Here is a 22,909-nt window from a genome sequence, read left to right on the forward strand (position 1 = left end):
AAAAAGGTGTAGAGACTGTGGACTGGAGTGTGTATAGTGGGTGTAATGGGTGTAAGTGCAGATATTTCTATTGGTGACTGAGGATAGTGTTCTGAACAACATTACATTACTATTTACTGCATTTGCAAGCAGATGATTGTAGCTATTACAAGTCGTATGTTTTTAGATTGGTTAGTACCCCCAAGTGCCTGTGCCAAGAGCAAACCATTAATACTGATTTCCCCCTGAGCGGCAAGTCAAGTGTTGAAGTGTGTACATGTGGACGCAAAACGGTTAGTCTATACCTACAGGCACAGTCAATTCAGTGCTGCACTTACAGCCATGCTGAAAACGTCAGGTCATAAAGATTGTGCCATGTTTGTGAGAAGAATGAGAAAAAACAACCAGCACAGTAATGTGTGTGTATATTAAGGTAGCAAATACCCGTTGCAAATATATACTGCTTGATTTCGACGCTATGTACCTGTACCCCGTACCGGTACATCAGACGAAAAACATTAGACTGAGATGTGGTACGGTCGAATTTTATTTTTTACCAGTAAAAATATTGTATTCAACTTTTAAAACATAGCGTTTTAAGATGCCTAAATTTCAAAAACAAACTCACTCCAGTGACGGTCACAGTATGAGAACCTTTCTCTTTTTACAAATCAAGAACTATATATATACGTTTTTCGCTGTACGTTTTGGTAATTGTATAGACTTTTTCACGTTATGAATGAATTTCTACTGGAAGGAAAGTGACTGACATAAAAAACCGGGTAAGTCATAATTACATTACTATTCTGTAATGAGCCATGTATTCCACGTGTGTGTTTTCCAGTTTTCTACGAAAGGAGAAACTGTACAAGTTGTACCAGGATGCACAGTCCACCTTTGTCTTCATAGAATTGCGTGTGGAGGCCCGACCGTGCCAGAGATTGTCAAAGAGAGATCAGACCTCTCCTCCCTGGCAGAGTCACTTACCGCTTCCAGGCAATAATAGTAACAATGTAACGGCCCGAACCTTGGTGGCTCCAGGAGGTTGACAAGGGAGGGGGGGGGGGGGGGAGGCATCGTGCGACCGTCACGAATTTCATTGCCGCCTTTCGCGTTTTCGGGGCGGCCAGGAGGACGCGGCAGCGGGAAATGAAGCCATTCCCATGCGGCTGCGTCCCGTGCTGGAACCGGTCATGGATGCAGCGTGTCATTGTGATGGCACCCCGCGCCACTTTGCTATGCCCTGGGCGCCTTCGCCTCCCATTAACAGATTTTATTCTGTCCATCGGCGCGGCGTGCCAACCGATTTTCCGGCCTAGTTCGTCTTCCCTATTGCATGAGACTGTAGGTCAGTTGTTAGCGTCGTTTCGCTGCTGGCGATGCTGGAGTAGGTCACCGGAAATCATATCCAGCTCTGTATCCGAGGTCACTAGCATACACTAGTCTCCAGCACAGACGATGCCTATTAGAGTCCTGGTGGTGGAAGAAAGTTTCATAAGCATGCAATGAAATTGGACACTGTCAATCTACCGCATGCCACATACTTTAAATACACTTTTTATTCACAAATGTCGTAAGCGCAATCGGTAGATATATTATAATATTAACTGGTACTAGATTTTTAGTTCTGATAATGAGTCATTAGGCTCGAAACCACGTGGTTCTGTGATATTTACCGAATTTGATCAAGATATTTAGGAATAAAAATTTATTTCATCGACGATAATTGGGCTGGTAAGGCTAGAAGCGGCTATGCAAAAGTCTCTGCTTGCGCAAATTCTGGATAAAATGTGACCCCCGCAGCACTGTCTCAAAGTGAAGGCACGCGATACTGCTGATTGTAGCTCTTCTGTCGAGCTGGAACGTTAACCTCGCCGGCCACCATGTACTCTTCCAGAGGACTGAGTATGAGCCAGCACCGAGTTTCACCAGACCCGATCCGTCATCATTCAGAACAAATAAGATGCACACAATACACACAACAACTTCCGTCACCTACAATCAACATATGCGCTATCTGATCAAAGTATCCCGACACCGCTATGTTGACCACTAGATGTCACGAAAGGCCGACCCACCTCCATATGAGGAGGAGGGAAATGTGTTGCCAGTATAGAAGATGTAACATCAGAAAGCGTCGGTCAGGAAATCTGTGTGACTTCGAACGTGGACTAGCCGTTGGATGTCATCTGACTAACAAATCACCGCGGATACTTCAACCCTTCTAAGGCTCGCCAAGTCGACTGTCGGTGATATGATTGTGAAGTGAAAACGCGAAGGGACAACCACAGATAAACCGTGAACAGACAGGTCTCGTATATTGATGGATAGGGACCGTCGAGCATTGTGGAAGGTGTTTTAAAAAAATCGTGTGAAATCAGCGGACGCAGTCACTCGTGGGATTCACAGCAGGCCAGCTAGCACTATACTGCGGTAGGGATTTAAAAAGAATGGGGTACAATGGCCCAACAGCGTGGTCAATGCTATGCGACGATTCAGGTGGTGTAAACGCTACTGGACAGTCGATCACTGGAAACCCGTGATCTGGAGTGATGAACCAGGGTGATGCACATAACCCAATGGAAATGTTTGGGTTTGGTGAACACTTGGAGAAAGTTACTTGCCATCATGTTTAGTGCCAACACTGTTATTCTTCATGGTTACTGTGTAGCGCCCTTATTGTGCTTAAGAAAACGCTAAACACAGAAGGATACGAATACATTTTATAGCATAGTGTGATGAGTATAGCACAGTAACAGTTCGGAGACGATGACTGTGTCAGCATGATACTGCACCTGTCATAAAGTAGTACCTCTGAGGCAGTGGTTTGCAGACAATAATCCTGAAACGAAGTGGCCTGTCCAGGGTCCCGAAGTGAGCTCATTGGAACACAGCTCACAGCTGGGATGAGTTACAACATCGACTTAACTGCCCCAGCAGTCAGTATCAGTTACTCATTTCGTTTCGGGTCTTGCCGAAGAACAGGCTACGATTTCCTCGCAAAGATTCGAACATTTAGTTGCAAGTGTCCCCAGTGGAGTTCAGGCCACTACAAAGACGAAGGATGGACACACCGCATACTAAAGTCCATTATGTCTCCAGATACTTTTGATGGATAGTGTACACTTAAGAGAGGACGCTCTCACACCGCAAGTAAAGGGGCTGTTGTGCGTGGTGAAATCTACGCCTCTGGAACTAAGTTAGCAATCAAATGAAGCTATATGGTTCTCGAGATCTTTTCACGTCTCAAACATCTATGATGTATGTATACACAGTGAAGCGACAAGTGATAATTTGTACCAAGTTTAGAATTCGAACCGGAGTCTCCTCCTCAGTAAGCAGGTCCGCTAACTACTATGCCACTCTGGCACAGTGGCTTTGCACAACTGCAAAGAAAGGACCACCCAAGCATATCTACCTTCCCAGTCCAAATTCCCGTTCACTCCACAGCCCACTTGGTACTCCCCTAAACTCGAAAAACATTGCAGAGTAGGACCTCAGCATCTAACGAAACGGGGGATCCTGCCTGAAACCCAGGCGTAGGAGCCTTAATCAAACGAAACTATATGGTTCCAGAGACCTGGATTAGTGATTAACGCATCTGAGCAGGAAACCCGGGTTTGAATCCCGGCCTTGGTACAAATTTTCATTTGTCCCTTCAGTATGCGTATATACATTATAGATATTTGAGACACGAATTGGTCTCTGGAACCTTATGGTTTCATTTGATTAAAGTACCTATGCCTGGGTTTCAATCAGGATCCTCCGTTTCATTCGATGCTGACAAGGGAACCTCCCCATCGCACCCCCCTCAGATTTAGTTATAAGTTGGCACAGTGGATAGGCCTTGAAAAACTGAACACAGATCAATTGAGAAAACAGGAAGAAGTTGTGTGGAACTGTGAAAAAATAAGCAAAATATACAATCTGAGTAGTTCATGGGAAGATATGCAACATCAATGAAATTAGGAACGTAAGAGCGTCGTGGTCTCGTGGTAATGTGTGCTGCTGCGGAATGAAAGGTCCCTGGTTCAAATCTTCCATCGAGTGAAAAATTTTAACTTTTTATTTTCAGTTTATGTGACAAACTCTTATGTTTTCATCACTTTTTTGGGAGTGGTTATCACATCCACAAGAAAACCTAAATCGGGCAAGGTAGAAGAATCTTTTTACCCATTCGCCAAGTGTACAAGTTAGGTGGGTCGACAACATATTCCTGTCATGTGACGCACATGCCGTCACCAGTGTCGTATAGAATATATCAGATGTGTTTTCCTGTGGAGGAATCGGTTGACCTATGACCTTGCGATCAAATGTTTTCGGTTCCCATTGGAGAGGCACGTCCTTTCGTCTACTAATCGCACGGTTTTGCGATGCGGTCGCAAAACACAGACACTAAACTTATTACAGTGAACAGAGACGTCAATGAACGAACGGACAGATAATAACTATGCAAAAATAAAGAAAGTAAAATTTTCACTCGAGAGAAGACTTGAACTAAGGACCTCTGATTCAGCAGCTGCTCACGCTACCACGGGACCACGGCGCTCCTGAGCTCATTTTCTCCATGATGTTGCCTATGTGGTCCATGGACTACTCAGTTTGTATATTTTGCTTATTTTTTTATAGTTTCAGACAACTTCTTCCTGTTTTCTCAATTGATCTGTGTTCAGTTTATCAAGGCCTATCCACTGTGCCAACTTATAACTAAATCTGAGGGGGGTGCGATGGGGAGGTTCCCTTGTGAGGTGCTATTCCAATACAACTAGAGAGACTCTGCAATGCTATTCGAGTTTGCTAGGAATATCAAGAGTTCTGGGAATTTTGACTTGGGAGGGAGATGTGGCTGGGTAGTCCCCACAGTTGTGTAAAGCCAATATGTCAGGATGGCATAGCGGTTAGCGTATCTGCCAAGTGGCTTCGAATCGAGGGCCTTTTCATTTGTCGCTTCAGTCCGCACTTAGACACCAGTTAGCAGTGTCATACGATTTCACATCACTTCTACCAGATATGACGTCAAAACAAAAAATTAAAATTAACAGAGAAATATTTATTCTTATAACTGTGTAGCCAGATGTGAGCGGTACAGCTATTCTGAGGGTGATACTAGTTTCGACAACGAACAAGGTGAGGAAGAAAGTGGCAGAGCAGTTCACCATTACCGGAAACGGCAAAAGGACAAATAAAGGGTCCCAGCCATCACAAGACTGTTGGAACACAGCGAGCTTGCGAAAATAGCCGTCTGTATTTGTTTCGCTGTGGGAATGTCATGATACAAAGGCGCTGAAATATCTTCCTGTCAGTCGTTAAACGGCCTCGTTACTAGTATAGCTAAGCACAGAGTTAATCTGGCACTTATAACAGATTCTTGAATATTGTTAAAACGGTGTTTTGAATATGGCCTCTCCCATATTCAAATCCACTGTCTTAACCAGCGTGTGATATCGATCGGTTTCCTCACTGTTTAATATAATTGCCTGTGCACGTTGTTGTATTTTACACGGCAATTGCCTAATGATAATATCTGAGTAGAGGTTCCACGCTCTTTAACGACGCTCCCTGCTTTAGAGCATTTTCCACGCATTGGTGGAATGTTCTTTGCTCGCAGCTACGGTCTTTAGTTGTACAAGGAAAAGACATTGCATCACCTAACTCCCGCATGTATTTTCAAACCAAACCTGTTTCAAAGCATTTTTGAATCATATTCAATGAAATAAATTCCTCTGTAACTAAATTAGTAGCCTAAACAAGCCGAGTGTTACGAATATTCAGTCGACAGGTACAGAAGGTATGGGGTCTTATAGTACGATTCACTTCAGAATTTTGTGACTGATTATTAGAAATTTTTCATACTACTACATGGAAGGTATCCATTTCTTAAGATTCATTTTATTTCTATGCTTCTCTATGAGAATGCTTTCTCCCGCTCCGTGTGTCTTCGCAGAGAAGAAATCAGGCTACAGTATTCTGAAACATAGCTTCATGTGGAAGCTGGATCTCTATGGTGGAATGTCAGTTTGTTATATGAATGACTATATTTTCTTCATAAAATCGCGCTGAAGATTTGTGAGAGTCTATCAGAAATATGTCTTCTCCAGAAGTACGTTTCCTCTCGCCCCGATGAGCAAGTGATGATGGTAGTATGTAGCATTCTGTGTGTCCATAACGCCCTCCCTCGCCCCCCCCCTTTCTCTCTCCCTCTCTCCCTCTCTCTCTGTCTCTCCCTCTCTCCCTCTCTCCCTCTCTCCATCTCCAGCTTCATTCATACTTCTTTCGTGATGCTTATCTGAAATTTTAAACGGTTTCTTGATATATTTCCAGTTCCTTGTCAAACCAGTAACACGCATTTCCACACTGGTCTACAAACATCTTTTCACTTTAATCCTGAACTGCAGTAAATTTGATTACATTTCTATATTTATTATTACATTTTAATTTGCTTATCAACTCGGTTTTAGTTCTTATTATTTACAACATTTTAATAACTTCTCTATATATTTACCGTTTGTAATTCCAATATTTCATTTTAATCCGTGCTTACTCTCCTAAGACTCTGATCAGGAACTGAATGCCACCACTACTTCCACTGAAATCCCAGTGATGGAGAGTATGGGACAGTCGACAGAGTGGATTTTTCGCAGTAGACACAGTGGATCCGTCGCTCTTCCTCACCTGTGGACACAAAAAAGAGAGAGTCAGTTCCGTGTTGATCACATATCAATAAGCATTCAGAATTTGATACATCAGATATGAACTGCAACATTCAAATTTGGGTCCTTTGTTGTTTCCGATAGTAAAACTAATTTTCCCCGAGCATTGTCAGACGACTCAAATTTTGTTCCTTGCGCAGGCGACAACAACATAAGAATAAAATATGAGTACGAGTCCAATTAACACACACGGGGACGCTCTGCTAAGAGTATTCGGCATATTTTCCCTGGTGTTTCACAGGTTTCGTTTTCGCAATGTATATATGCAGCGGACCCGAAAAAATACTGCTCATTACATGTTTCGTGCAACACCTAATGTCAATGGAAAGGGTCGGTTTGTTTGCAATTACAAAGAAAATGCTTTTTAAACCGGGATGTTTCGTGTCTATTCGTTAGAGTCGTCGGAAATTAGTGTAGTGCGATATTCGGTTGAGAGATGTCTCAACAGTGACAGAAAAACACGAAGAATAACCAGCAGTCCAACAGCGACTGAGCAGCGCTGCTGCATGGCGGTAGTAGTCAGCGCGGTCCATGGCGGCACAAAGAAGGCGTGGCGAACAGAGATTTTACTGCGTTTCATTGCCCCTTTTAATAAAAATCTAGAAACAAAATATCGAACTGGTCTAATATGTGACAGTTCTATGGAAAAGGGATGTAAAATTTCGCTTTACAACAAATCAACGCTTTTCGTTGAAATAGGGCGTTGCATGAAAGACATGCTAAGCATATATGCTTGGACCGACTCAATCTGCGCGTTGTGAAAACGAAACTGAAAATACCTGCCCAAATACCAGAGAAACTGCCCCTGACGGCTCTTAGGAGAGACACCCGGTTTATCCGAGAACACTAAAAATCTGTTCATGGAAAATGTTTTATCATTACATACAGGTCACTACTTCCTGTAGAACCCACAGTCTATAAAAATAGTCGACTCTATCGATGAAATATAAGAACCAGAACGTGTTGAAATATTAGGATTACAGATAAATTAAAACTTCAGTTGAAACATCAGTACCCAAGGATTAATTAAGCGCCTTAGTTCAGCTACATCTGCATGATCGCTGCTACAGTGCTTTTAAAAATGGAGCAACTAGTTATTTCTGCATGTTTCCATTCACAAATGAATTGGAAAACAGTATTTGGCGGGTAACTGACAGTGATAGTATATTACTCTCAGACTACAGAAATGTGGAGTATGAATTACATATGGTGTTTATGCTAGAACACCCTGCAGTAAAAAAAAACTTTTCCGTAATACATACATTAATTAATGTTCTTAGGCGCTAATGATACTTCTATTTTCCTAGAAAGCAGGGTAAAAGTTGAACGTAATACTAGGAACAAGAATAAGAGCGACAAAGACTTAAGGAAATCAGTCCGGAAAGAACCAGCCAGAGCATATTAGCTGTCTTATGATTAATATTCTAGGGTTTTAAGAGTGAACTAACTTTATTGGCTCACTCCTACTACACCGAAGATGATATTCACATAAATTCCTAAAATTAATATTTTCGATTATATTGCAGTTCACATAAACTCTGTATCACTACAGTATTTTATAATATTTAGCCATGACAGCTTGCTTTGTAACTGTTGACTCGCCCTGGGCAATGTTCTCGATTCATCTACTGCTTGTGAAAAACTTTTGTATCGATTGTCCCTTCTCCTTATCAGTGTTTTCCACATATTCCTTTCCTCTCCGATTCTGCGTAGAACCTCCTCATTTCTTACCTTATCAGTCCACCTAATTTTCAACATTCGTCTATAGCACCACATCCCAAATGCTTCGATTCTCTTCTGTTCCGGTTTTCCCACAGTCCATATTTCACTACCATAAAATGCTGTACTCCAGACGTACATCGTCAGAAATTTCTTCCTCAAATTAAGGCCGGTATTTGATATTAGTTGACTTCTCTTGGCCAGAAATGCCTTTTTTGCCATAGCGAGTCTGCTATTGATATCCTCCTTGCTCCGTCCGTCATTGGTTATTTTACTGCCTAGGTAGCAGAATTCCTTAACTTCATTGACTTCGTGACCATCAATCCTGATGTTAAGTTTCTCGCTGTTCTCATTTCTACTACTTCTCATTACCTTCGTCTTTCTCCGATTTACTCTCAAACCATACTGTGTACTCAAAAAATGGTTCAAATGGCTCTGAGCACTATGGGACTCAACTGCTGAGGTCATTAGTCCCCCAGAACTTAGAACTAGTTAAACCTAACTAACCTAAGGACATCACAAACACCCATGCCCGAGGCAGGATTCGAACCTGCGACCGTAGCGGTCTTGCGGTTCCAGGCTGCAGCGCCTTTAACCGCACGGCCACTTCGGCCGGCAACTGTGTACTCATTAGACTGTTCATTCCGTTCAGCTAATCATTTATTTTTTCTTCACTTTCACTCAGGATAGCAACGTCATCAGCGAATCGTATCATTGATATCCTTTCTCCTTGTAATTTAATTCCACTCCTGAAACTTTCTTTTATTTCCGTCATTGCTTCCTCGATGTACAGATTGAAGAGTAGGGGCGAAAGGCTACAGCCTTGTCTTACACCCTTTTTAATACGAGCACTTCGTTCTGGATCGTCCACTCTTATTATTCCCTCTTGGTTGTTGTACATGTTGTATATGACCCGTCTCTCCCTATAGCTTACCCCTACGTTTTTCAGAATCTCGAACAGCTTGCACCATTTTATACTGTCTAACGCTTTTTCCAGGTCGACAAATCCTATGAAAGTGTCCTGATTATTCTTTAGCCTTGTTTCCATTATTAGCCGTAGCGTCAGAATTGCCTCTCTCGTCCCTTTACTTTTCCAAAAGCCAAACTGATCGTCACCTAGCCCATTCTCAATTTTCTTTTCCATTCTTCTGTATATTATTCTTGTAAGCAAATTGGATGCATGAGCTGTTAAGCTGATTGTGCGATAATTCTCGCACTTGTCAGCTATTGCCGTCTTCGGAATTGTGTGGATGATGCTTTTCCGAAAGTCAGATGGTATGTCGCCAGACTCATATATCCTACACACCAACGTGAATAGCCGTTTTGTTGCCACTTCCCCCAATGATTTTAGAAATTCTGAAGGAATGTTATCTATCCCTTCTGCCTTATTTGACCGTAAGTCCTCCAAAGCTCTTCTAAATTCCGATTCTAATACTGGATCCCCTATCTATTCTAAATCGACTCCTGTTTCTTCTTCTATCACATCAGACAAATCTTCACCCTCATAGAGGCTTTCAATGGATTCTTTCCACCTATCTGCTCTCTCCTCTGCATTTAACAGTGGAATTCCCGTTGCACTCTCAATGTTACCACCGTTTCTTTTAATGTCACCAAAGGTTGTTTTGACTTTTCTGTATGCTGAGTCTGTCCTTCCGACAATCATATCATTTTCGATGTCTTCACATTTTTCCTGCAGCCATTTCGTCTTAGCTTCCCTGCACTTCCTATTTATTTCATTCCTCAGCGACTTGTATTTCTGTATTCCTGATTTTCCCGGAACATGTTTGTACTTCCTCCTTTCATCAATCAGCTGAAGTATTTCTTCTGTTACCCATGGTTTCTTCGCAGCTACCTTCTTTGTACCTATGTTTTCCTTCCCAACTTCTGTGATGGCCCTTTTTAGAGACGTCCATTCCTCTTCAACTGTACTGCCTACTGCACTATTCCTTATTGCTGTATCTATAGCGTTAGAGAACTTCAAACGTATCTCGTCATTCCTTAGTATTTCCGTATCCCACTTCTTTGCGTATTGATTCTTCCTGACTAATGTCTTGAACTTCAGACTACTCTTCATCACTATTATATTGTGATCTGCTCCTGGGTACGCCTTACAATCCAGTATCTGATTGACCAAGATGTAATCTAATTGAAATCTTCCCGTATCTCCTGGCCTTTTCCTAGTATACCTCCTCCTCTTTTGAATCTTGAACAGGGTATTCGCTATTACTAGCTGAAACTTGTTACAGAACTCAATTAGTCTTTCTCCTCTTTCATTCCTTGTCCCAAGCCCATATTCTCCTGTAACCTTTTCTTCTACTCCTTCCCCTACAACTGCATTCCAGTCGCCCATGACTATTAGATTTTCGTCCCCCTTTACTTACTGCATTACCCTTTCAATATCCTCATACACTTTCTCTATCTGTTCATCTTCAGCTTGCGACGTCGGCTTGTATACCTGAACTATCGTTGTCGGAGTTGGTCTGCTGTCGATTCTGATTAGAACAACCTGGTCACTGAACTGTTCACAGTAACACACCCCCTGCCCTACCTTCCTATTCATAACGAATCCTACACCTGTTATACCATTTTCTGCTGCTGTTGATATTACCCGATACTCATCTGACCAGAAATCCTTGTCTTCCTTCCACTTCACTTCACTGACCCCTACTATATTTAGATTGAGCCTTTGCATTTCCCTTTTCAGATTTTATAGTTTTCCTACCACGTTCAAGCTTCTGACATTCCACGCCCCGACTCGTAGAACGTTATCCTTTCGTCGATTATTCAATCTTTTTCTCATGGTAACCTCCCCCTTGGCAGTCCCCTCCCGGAGATCCGAATGGGGGACTATTCCGGAATCTTTTGCCAATGGAGAGATCATCACGACACTTCTTCAATTACAGGCCACATGTCCTGTGGATACACGTTACGGGTCTTTAATACAGTGGTTTCCATTGCCTTCTGCATCCTCATGTCGTTGATCATTGCTGATTCTTCCGCCTTTAGGGGCAATTTCCCACCCCTAGGACAAGATAGTGCCCTGAATCTCAATCCGCTCCTCCGCCCTCTTTGACAATGCCGTTGGCAGAATGAGGCTGACTTCTTTGACAATGCCGTTGGCAGAATGAGGCTGACTTCTTATGCCGGAAGTCTTTGGCCGCCAATGCTGATTATTTATCAAAATTTAGGCAGTGGCGGGGATCGAACCCGGGACCGAAGACGTTTTGATTATGAATGAAAGACGCTACCCTTTTTTTTTTTTGTAATCTCATTTTTTGTTCGTTATCGTTCGTTTCAATTGTTCGTGGCGGACGTCACTTGACGCCCGTTGAAGTTCGTTATTGATCCATTCACTCAGTTTTTTATTACAGGGGGCAGCTAACCCTCTGACCGAGCACGCTGAGCTACCGTGCCGGCAAACCCCTAGACCACGCGTACACGATGTAGTAAGTTTACTACTGGCCGTTGCTGGTGGCTGGATAACACCGTGGCTTCCGATCATTAGTGTCTTTTCCAGTAGTTTTCTTAATTTTTATTCATTTATTTTTGTTTTTTAAATGTTTTATGAGCCTAAATGACTAATTAGGAAAGTAAATAGCACGTCAGGTCGAGGATGAAAGATTTAACTTCACAAATTTCGTACCGCGAATGATAATAATTTAATTGTATTGCGTTTTAAACGTTCACCCTTGACTTCTGCGCGCGTTCCAGGGACCCGCCCGGTTTTAGTTCAATACCGCTCGTCCAAAAATTTTTCTGGTGTATAAACGACGTCTGCGCACTAGCTACATCGGCCGCATCAAGTAACAACTGTGCGTTCGACCGGCCAGTTGTGAGCAGGCAGTGGTAAGTACTGGACTGCGCCCGGAATGTTTCACGTTATTCTGTTGCAAATCGCAGTGGAGCAATATCTCTGAATCAAGTGGTTATGACTCCTGAATGTTCTGAGGGAGAGAAAAGTGTGTGCAACGTCCTTGACTACTACACTACTGGCCATTGAAATTGCTACACCAAGAAGAATTGCATATGATAAACGGGTATTCATTGGACAGATATATTATACTGGAACTGACAAGTGATTACATTTTCACGCAATTTGACTGCATAGACCCCGAGAAATCAGTACCCAGAACAACCACCTCTGGCCATTATAACGGCCTTGATACGCCTGGACATTGGGTCAGACAGAGCTTGGATGGCATGTACAGGTACAGCTACCCACGCAGGTTCAACACGATACCACAGTTGATCAAGAGTAGTGACGCGTATTGTGACGAGCCAGTTGCTCGGCCACCATAGACCAGACGTTTTCAATTGGTGAGAGATCTGGAGAATGTGCTGGCCAGGGCAGCAGTCGAACATTTTCTGTATCCAGAAAGGCCCGTACAGGACCTGCAACATGCGGTCGTGCATTATCCTGCTGAAATGTAGGGTTTCGCAGGGATCGAATGAAGGGTAGAGCCACGGGTCGTAACACATCTGAAATGTAACGTCCACTGTTCAAAGTGCCGTCAATGCAAACAAGAGGTGACCGAGAGGTGTAACCAATGGCACCCCAGACCATCACGCCGGGTGATACGCCAGATGGCGATGACGAATACACGCTTCAAGTGTGCGTTCACGGCGATATCGCCAAACACAGATCCGTCAATCATGATGCTGTAAACAGAACCTGGAATCATTCGAAAAAATGACGTTTTGCCATTCGTGCACCCAGGTTCGTCGTTGATTACACCTTCACAGGCGCTCCTGTCTGTGATGCAGCGTCAAGGGTAACCGCAGCCATGGTCTCCGAGCTGGTAGTCCATGTTGCTGCAAACGACGTCGAACTGTTCGTGCAGATGGTTGTTGTCTTGCAAACTTCCCCATCTGTTGACTCAGGGATCGAGACGTGGCTGCACGATTCGTTACAGCCAAGCGGATAAGATGCCTGTCATCTCGACTGCTAGTGATACGAGGCCGTTGGGATCCAACACGGCGTTCCGTATTACTCTCCTGAACCCACCGATTCTATATCCTGCTAAAAGTAATTGGATCTCGACCAATGCGAGCAGCAATGTCGTGATATGATCAACCACAATCGCGACAGGCTACAATCCGACCTTTATCAAAGTCGGAAACGTGATGGTACGCATTTCTCCTCCTTACACGAAGCATCACAATAACGTTTCACCAGGCAACGCCGGTGAACTGCTGTTGGTGTATGAGAAATCGGTTGGAAACTTTCCTCATGTCAGCACGTTGTAGGTGTCGCCACGGGCGCCAACCTTGTGTGAATGCTCTGAAAATTTCACGTCATCTTCGTGGTGCAGGAATTTTAATGGCCAGTAGTGTATGACAGAACGACAGGCTGCGTTCGTTGTGCTCGGGAGTGGGTAGGAGGGTGGGTGGACTACAGACTGTGTGTAACGCCTGAAGCAGTAAAACCACCATATATTTTTCATTAATCAAGTCTCGAATCATTTTCGACTGACGGGTGCATGGGGGAGGATACTAGCGCTCTACAACATTTTAGGGTTTCTTTCTGTTCCTCTCATATACTAAGGATGGGGAGAGTTGTTACTTCAATGGCCTCCAGCTTCATATAATTTTGCCTTCACTAACCGCATTTGTAGGGGATGAATATAAACAAACCATTTCTTCATTTAATATTTATTCATGAAACGGTGTAAGTAAGCTCTCGTATGACAATTTGCTTCTACTGAAGATAGACCATGCGTAACGCCATTCTTTGTACAGGTTGAAAATTATTTAAATCAACAAACTATTGATGTTGCACGTGACACCAAAACAAATGCTTTTCTCTAACGTCATAATTTCCTAGGAGCCCCTTAGAGGGCGTATTGCTCGTCAGTTTTAATAATTGGTTTATTGCTCTAATGGTTCCTGTTGCACAGGTAGAGGGCCTGCTTCGCTACTCAGCTGTATTAGCTTTTTTACATTAACGTTCAGTTGTCCATCTTGACCAAGCGCAGTACTTATTTACTAATTGAGCCTTATACTTGGAGTGAGTACACTGACGTGTTCGGTGTTATATATAGGGATAGGGTCTTCTGCATCAGTTCACATGTTTCGTGTACGTTTAATCCGCCTGCCACATTTAATCAAGTGCAGCTCCACGTGAAAAACTCACCAGAGACTACCAGAATTGGTGGATAACGTGCCACTCACTACAAGACAGCGCATTTGGTTCCAGCATGATGGGGAGCCAGCACGTTTCAGTCATCCTACGTGTCGATTCTTTAACCGACAATTTCCAGAAGAATGGTCTGCCAGAGGTCGTCCTGTACCAACGCCTATTCTGGACTTTTTTGGTGTGGAGAGAGAGGCGCAACCTCGTTTACAGTATCGCTGTCCAGTCACAAGAGAATCTGTTTGCCCGGTTAGTAGCAGCAGCAGGAGGGTTTAATGACACTCCTGCAGACTTTGACCGTGTTAGGCAAAATATATCTCGCCGGTGTAACTTTCGTTTACAAGTCAGTGGAGGTATTTTTGAATCTCCGTTGTAATTGAAGTAACTGTGTTAAGGGTGTTGTCTCTTGGTAAAAAAAAAACAAAAATTGATTGTGTTCTTTTTTGTCTGCTGTTACCAAGATTTGAGGTCCTCATTAAATGGTTCCTGACAGGAAAATCCCTAACAGGAAGACTCATTAGAAAAAGTACTTTCAGTGCCCCATTCAACGTCCCAGAGTCTGTTGGTTTAATTAATTTTCACCCAGAGAAAATTCCTTGTACAGGTTTAAAAAATTCTCACTGGGAAAGATGATATAGAAGAAAAATATCTGTTTTTATGCCCCGTGCAATCTCCCAGAATTCGTCAGTTTAAATAATTTTCACCTTTCATATTTGGTGATCCAGAAGACCAGTAACTTTTGAAAACGCACTAATTCATGTAATGATGTTGCCAGAGATGAAAAAGTTGACACACATACTGAAATGACATTGTGTTTTATTGAAACCAAAAACTAGTTCAAAAACTGGCAAAAGATGGCACTGGACAGTAACACGTCAGTGACACCGAATGCGTATCGTGTATAAAATGAGCTGCAGTGCGAGAGGATCAGAGCATCTCTAGCCTGGCTGATAAACACCTACTGGAAGGCACAAATTTTATTCAGGATGGCGCTACACCCAATTTTGCTACAAGTGTGAAGGATCTCTTGGACACATCGTTTGGTGAGGATCGCATGTGGCGCCGCTACGTCCATCAGGTTTGGCGTCCTAGGTCCTCACACCTCAGTCTGCGTGATTACCGCGATCGTCCGGCCTCATCAAGGATGCTGAAATACGACATCCGACAGCAACTTCTCACCATACCTACTGATGTGCTGTTCAGTGCTGTTCACAACATTGTCCCTTGACTGCAGGTATTGTTGATGAATATGGGGGCGACATGTTGAGCATTTGTCATAAAGAAAGTAATATTTGCTAAAAATTAATTGATATGATAATTATTGCTTTTGTATCACATGAAGCGCCATCTGTTGGCTTTTTGTGCAGTTTTTTGGTTTCAATATAACTCCATCTCATTTCAAACATGTATATCAATTTTTACCTCGCTATCTACTTTATCCCATGAAGCACAGGACTTTCAAATGTTAATGGGCTTTTGTGTCACCCTGTATGTTCAATATCCCCCGTTAGTCTAATCTGATATGGCCCTCACGTAGTTTAGCAATATTTTAAAATGACATGCACATTTGTAAGCCGTATCCTTCGTAGACTGGCTGCATGTTTCCAGTATCTGCCAATGAACTGAAGTCTGTCGGCTCCATTACTAATCACTGAGCCACTGTTATCATACCAATTGATGCATGTACAAAGTATTCCAACCAGGTATTTGCGTCAGTGAACAAATTATAATTTTGATTCATTAATATTGTAATCACAGGATTTCGTTTTGCGAGGTGCATAGTACTTAGTTTCTGTACATCTACATCCATACTCCGGAAGCCACGTGATGGTGTGTGGCGGAGGGCACTTTGAGTACCTCTGTAGGTTCTCCCTTCTATTCTAGTCTCGTATTGTCCGTGGAAAGAATGATTGTCGGTATGCCTCTGTGTGGGCTCTAATCTCTCTGATTTTATCCTCATGGTCTCTTCGCGAGACATAGGTAGGAGGGAACAATATACTGCTTGACTCCTCGATGAAGGGATGTTCTCTAAACTTCAACAAAAGCCCGTACTGAGCGTCTCTCCTGCAGAGTCTCCCACTGGAGTTTATCTATCATCTCCGTAGCGCTTTCGCGATTACTAAATGATCTTGTAACGAAGCGCGCTGCTGTCCGTTGGATCTTCTCTATCTCTTCTGTCAAAATTATCTGGTACGGATCCCATACCGGTGAGCAGTATTCAAGCAATGGGCGAACAAGTCTACTGTAACCTACTTCCATTGTTTTCGGATTGCATTTCCTTAGGATTCTTCCAATGAATCTCAGTCTGGCATGTGCTTTACCGACGATTAATTTTATATGGTCATTCCATTTTAGATCACTCCTAATGCCTACTCCCATATAATTTATGGAATTAATTGCTTCTAATTGCTGACGTGCTATATTGTAGCTAAATGATAAAGGATATTTCTTTCTATGTATTCGCAGCACATTACACTTGTCTACATTGAGATTCAATTGCCATTCCCTGCACCATGCGTCAATTCGCTGCAGATTGTCCTGCATTTCAGTACAATTTTCCATTGTTACAACCTCTCGATATACTACAGCATCATCCGCAAAAAGCCTCAGTGAACTTCCCATGTTATCCACAAGATCATTCGATCATTCCACAAGATCATTTCTGTTTGTTGTGAATAGCAACGGTCCTACTGCACTCCCCTGCGGCACACCTGCAATCACTCTTACTTCGGAAGACTTCTCTCCAAGACGAAAGATGTTTAAAACAAGTTGCTACGTTTAAAACAAGTAGCCCACCTTTGAAATACTGAATGTTTATGGAGCTTCTTTCAGACAGTACTGTACTGCATTATCTACGAAAACAATGCGGTTGGTATTAATAGTGCCTACTGGACCATAATATGCAATACGAACAACGAGGGTCCAACACACTTCCCTGTCTCACGCGTGAAGCTATTTCTACTTCTGCCGATGATTCTCCATTCGAGGTAATATGTCCATCAAGAAATCCAATCACAAATTCTGTTTTATAGCCCTTACACTCCTTTTGTTACTAAACCTTTGTGTGATGCAGAGTCAAATGCTTTTCGAAAGTCGAGAAATACTACATTTCATTGATTCATGGGTTTGATTACCGTAACGGGAAAGGCAAAGTAATGATAACAATTTGTTCCAGCATTGGGACTCTTTATTGACTTCTACCATGTCGAATGCCATTACCGTCACGTGCGATGGCAACCTCGGACACGACGTAGAGTCGTGACTCATTTAAGAATGTTTATTAGCAGATTTATAACTGTAAACTGGTCGAGCCGTACAGGTTCCACGGCCGCCGTATGTGTGTGGAAGGCGTCGATCGGCGATGCGCCGCGCGGCGCTGCGCTCTGAGGTAGCAGGCCCACGCCCCCACATTACCATTACACGGCGACTGCAGCGCCACACTCATTACCGGCGGCAGTTAGGCGAGTCACGCGATCCGCTCCGGCCACAAAGCAGCGCCCTCCGATCGCCCTCTCTGGACCGCCGGTCGCTGCACGCGCTGTACTTCAGTCTCGCCTTCTGCCAATAAGAAGTGTTCGCAGCCGGAACCGGTAAAGGACTCCCTCGCGTTACTAAGTCTACACTCCACAAGCCACCTTGCGGTGTGTTGCAGAGAGTACTTTGTGTGTCACTCGCTTCCCCACTAGCAGCACCTGTCTGCTACGAACACCATGCCAAATATCGCAGTAGCATCGCAGGTACCGTCAACCCGCAAAAATGTTTTAAATCGTTTTTAGCGTCCCGTGCTTTAGTGTGTAAGAAAGAAATCATTGTAAGATCGCTTGGTTGTCTGTCTGTCTCTCTGCCTGTCCGACTGCTAAACCCTTTTCCTCAAGAACGTATTGACATATCATGTTCAAATCGATGTTACATATTAAGGTCTACGGTCCTTTTTAAGCTTCGAAGTGAAAACAACCAAATGGCTGTGTATGTAAGGATAATTGATCATTTTATTTCACATATTCTGTTATCAAATGTACAGCTCAGCTTTAGAAGTGATTTAACAACTGAAAATTCTATATTCTCTTTTCTCTGTGCGGTTCTGGATGGATTAAACTAAAGCTCTGGAAGGCTAGGCATCTATTTTGATTTAACTAAGGTGTTTGATTGTGCCGATGAGAAAATATTGCTTCAGCAGTTGCACCATTGTGGCATACGGGTAATAGCTCGCAATTGATTCACCTCTTACTTCAACAACAGACAGCAGAAGCTCATTATTCACATGGCTGTGATGTGGGGTCTGGGTGCGGCGCGGTCGAATGTGGGGTGCCCCAGGGATCAGTGCTGGGGCCACTCCAGTTCCTTATTTGCATAAATGATATGCCCTTTAGTATTACAGGTAATACTAAAATATTTCTCTTTTCTAATGACACTAGCTTGACAGTAAGGATGTTGTGCCGAGCATTGGCTTCTTTTCTGACGTAAGTTCGTGGTTTGTACAAAAAAAGAAAAAAAAAACTAACGCTTAATCGCTTAATCACAGCAGGACTCAGTTTTTACAGTTTTTAACACACAATTCAACAAAACCAGAAGTTTTAATCTCACAGAATGGAAATATGATTACTGGAACTGAACAGTTCAAATTTATAGGTGTTCAGATAGTAAACTGTCTCGTGGAAAGCTCACGCTCAGGATCTTGTTCAGAGACTTACTGGTGCAATTTTTAATATTCGAACGGTATCTGAAGTAAGTGATAGTTCGACCCGAAAATAGTCTATTTTGCTTATTTTCATTCGCTTATGTCGTATGGTACTATATACTGGGGTAACTCTTCCAATTCTCAAAGGATATTTTTGGCTAAGAAACGGGCAGATCGGGCAATAAGTGGTGTACGTTCGCGAAACACTTGTCGACGCCTGTTCACTAGGCTGGGTATTCTGACATTGGCCTCTCAATATATATATATATATATATATATATATATATTTCTGTTGTTTCTTGTTAACAGTATCAGCTTATTCCCAATAAATTTGCAGCATTCACTGAGTTAATACCAGGCAGAAATCCGATATGTCTTTGGATCGAACTCTCTTGAAATTTGTGCAGAAAGGTGTGCAGTATACTGCTGTATCCATTTTCAATAAGGTAGACAAGAATTCAAAGATCTTAGCAGTAATCCACACACTTTGAAATCGAAATTGAAGAGTTTCGTCGTCGGTCACTCCCTCTATTCCGTCGAAGAGTTCCTTGAAAAATTAAATTGATTCTTGTTTGACTTCATAAACATTTTATTTTATATATTATTACTTTTATGTTGTAATTTCTTGTACTGACATGGTCCATGACCAAGGAGATTTGCTCCTCAATTTGGTTCTACGCAATTCGACTGTGAAAGAAAACAAAAATAAAAGATACTGCTATTTATGTCATATTTTGATCCTCGAAAACTCACTCATCAAAGCCTGGCCGCGTGAGATTAGCCCAGCGGTCTATGGCGCTGCAGTCATGTACTGTGCGGCTGATCCCGGCGGAGGTTCGAGTCCTCCCTCGGGCATGGGTGTGTGTGTTCGTCCTTAGGATAATTTAGGTTAAGTAGTGTATAAGCTTAGGGACTGATGATCTTAGCATTTAAGTCCCATAAGTTTTCACACACATTTGAACATTTGAACATCATCAATGCCTGTATGGTGCTTCCTATTGACCTAAAATCATGACATTTGAGAAGAAGTAGCGTTTCACCGTAAAAGTAAAGGGAAAAATCTGAAGTGGTTAATTTGATATTATATAAAACAAACAAAATTTTGCCATCTGTTATCCGTCTGTCTGTCCGTCCGTTTGTTAACAACCTTTTTCTCTAGAACGGTTTGGTGTACAACGTCCAAATTTAAGTCACGTGCTAAGAAATACGATCGCTTGGCGATGTAAGGAATGTTAACCTTCTAAGCCTGTTGCTTAAAAAGATAATGTCATTTATAACACGTATCTGAGTACTCGAAATCTATATGGCGACTCTCTTTGACCTAAACTCATGAATTTTGACAAGAAGCAAGGCTTAACAATACAAGTAAAGGATAAAAAATCCGCAAATCGTCAATTTGTAGTTATATCACAAAAAAATATTTCTTTTTTCATTTCTTGTCCGACTTCAAACTTGAAACTGAAACGTTCTTGAAAATCTTGGAATCTCTGGACCGATGTCTTGGCAGTATCAGCGTCGATAAACGTAGAAATCCTTATTATCGTCGATTCCCGCAATGGGTAAACTGCCTATGTAAGTTCGTACGAAACCCAAAGTACGCGAGTACTGCTCGCACCTGGCAAAGTTTTTACTCATGAAATTCATCGACATGTTTAACGCTTAACTTCTGCTACCAACGCAATAGTTGATCTACTATTGACACATTCGTTTTGTTTTGTTACAGGACAAATGAAGCAGGCTCATGTATTCTTCGATGTCACTGCTGATTGCGTACTTTCTTACAAGATTTGGGATTTCATTCTACCTCGTGGCACATATGTGGGGCAATATTCAGAATTATTGTTATATTAACCTTCGTATTTCTCACTATTCCATCTATATTGTTATGGACTTGTTGATGATCTGGAATATGTTAGCTCCTCATTCATCCAGCTTGTATTAGACAGTACAACGAATTAAAAATGTGTAACGTGTAAAACCAAAATAATCTTTTTAAAGGTACAACTAAGTATAGAAATTGTAAAGTAAAATCTTTCACAAATTAGTTTCAATATCAATTTAAAGCGATTATGAACGTTTTCACTTTCCCTTTTAGGCGCTGGAATAAATTAATTCTTGCGAGAACCCTAGTAACACTCGAAGGCTGTTGAGACGAAATGTCGCAGAAAGCTGGTCAAGTGGTGTTCTTACTTGATGGCAAAGCCCCATCTCATTCTGCACAACACGGATCACTTATGCTATTCTTTGGGCTATCAAATTTCGTCTTACTTCTTGTATAGAGCTCAGACACTTTTTCTTTCCTTTGCTGAAAAAAGTTGTGCGTGTCAAGAATTGCAGAGTGATGAAGAGATGGGTTTTAAAGTGGAGTCGTTTATGAACAGCGGCAATGCAGACTTCTACAGCCAATTTCCTAGCCAAATCGTCCATCGTTGCGGTAATTTCTGTCTCATTGAAAGGTAAAGATGTAGACAAGAACCAACACCCAGTTTTGTTGGTCATAGCTTCATTTCTAGAGATGATAATTAAAACTTTATGACTAACCGCCATTGGCTTGACAGTTGGAGTAGCATCTCAAATACAGTCCAAATCACTTATTATCTGACTATAAGGTCATTGTTTTCGACTACTCTCCATGTCACCACCTGCGACACCTATTCCTAAAATTGTTAAAATTGTCTCACCACCACGGTTGCTTGATAGTAAGCAAGTGGGGTTACTAGTCGTATTTGCCGGCCGTTGTGGCCGAGCGGTTCTAGGCGCTTCACTCTGGAACAACGCTACTGCTATGGTCGCAGGTTCGAATCCTGCCTCGGGCATGGATGTGTATGATGTCCTTAGGTTAGTTAGGTTTAAGTAGCTCTAAGTTTTAGCGGACTGATGACGTCAGATGTTAAGTCACATAGTGCTCAGAGCCATTTGAACAATTTTGAACTAGTCATATTTGTATAGCTCAGTTCATAAGAGCACTGGCGCAAAGGTACCGGTTCTACGTTCGCGGTCGCCGTTCGATCTGAAGCGTCTTCTCACGGTCAGCGCTGCTCCTCCAGTCGGAGGTTCGAATCCTCCCTCGGGCATCAGTGTGTGTTTTGTCCTTAGCGTCGTAAGTTAGCTTAAGTTAATTAGTGTGTAAGCCTAGTACCGATAACCTCAGCAGTTTGGTCCCATAGAACCTTATCACATTTTTCCAATTTTTTTCCAGGTTCGCGTCACCGTCCATCAAATAGTATTCATGTACCAAGACGTTTGTTAACGGTGCCCACTCGACACTCCAATAAAGAATGAAATAGTCATTCTTGAGTGAGTTTCTGCCTTGTGCATGGAGCTACGAAATTTAACACAATGCCACTCTCACTTTATATTTTTAAAGAGCGTTACCGACACACGCTGGTTACAAAAGTCATGAGATAGCGATTTTCACATATACATATGGCGGTATCACCACGTGCACGAGGTATAAGAGAGCAGTGCTTTGGCGGGTCTGCCGTTTGTATTCAGGTGATTCATGTAGAAACGTTTCCTACGTGTTCATGACGGCACGATACGAATTAACACCGAAAGCGGAATGGCAGTTTGAGCTGGACACATGGGACATCCCATTTCGAAAATCATTAGGGAATTCAGTATTCCCACATCTACACTCCTGGAAATTGAAATAAGAACACCGTGAATTCATTGTCCCAGGAAGGGGAA

The sequence above is a fragment of the Schistocerca nitens genome, chromosome 6, assembly GCF_023898315.1.
Source record: "Schistocerca nitens isolate TAMUIC-IGC-003100 chromosome 6, iqSchNite1.1, whole genome shotgun sequence".
In the NCBI taxonomy this organism is placed as follows: Eukaryota; Metazoa; Arthropoda; class Insecta; order Orthoptera; family Acrididae; genus Schistocerca; species Schistocerca nitens.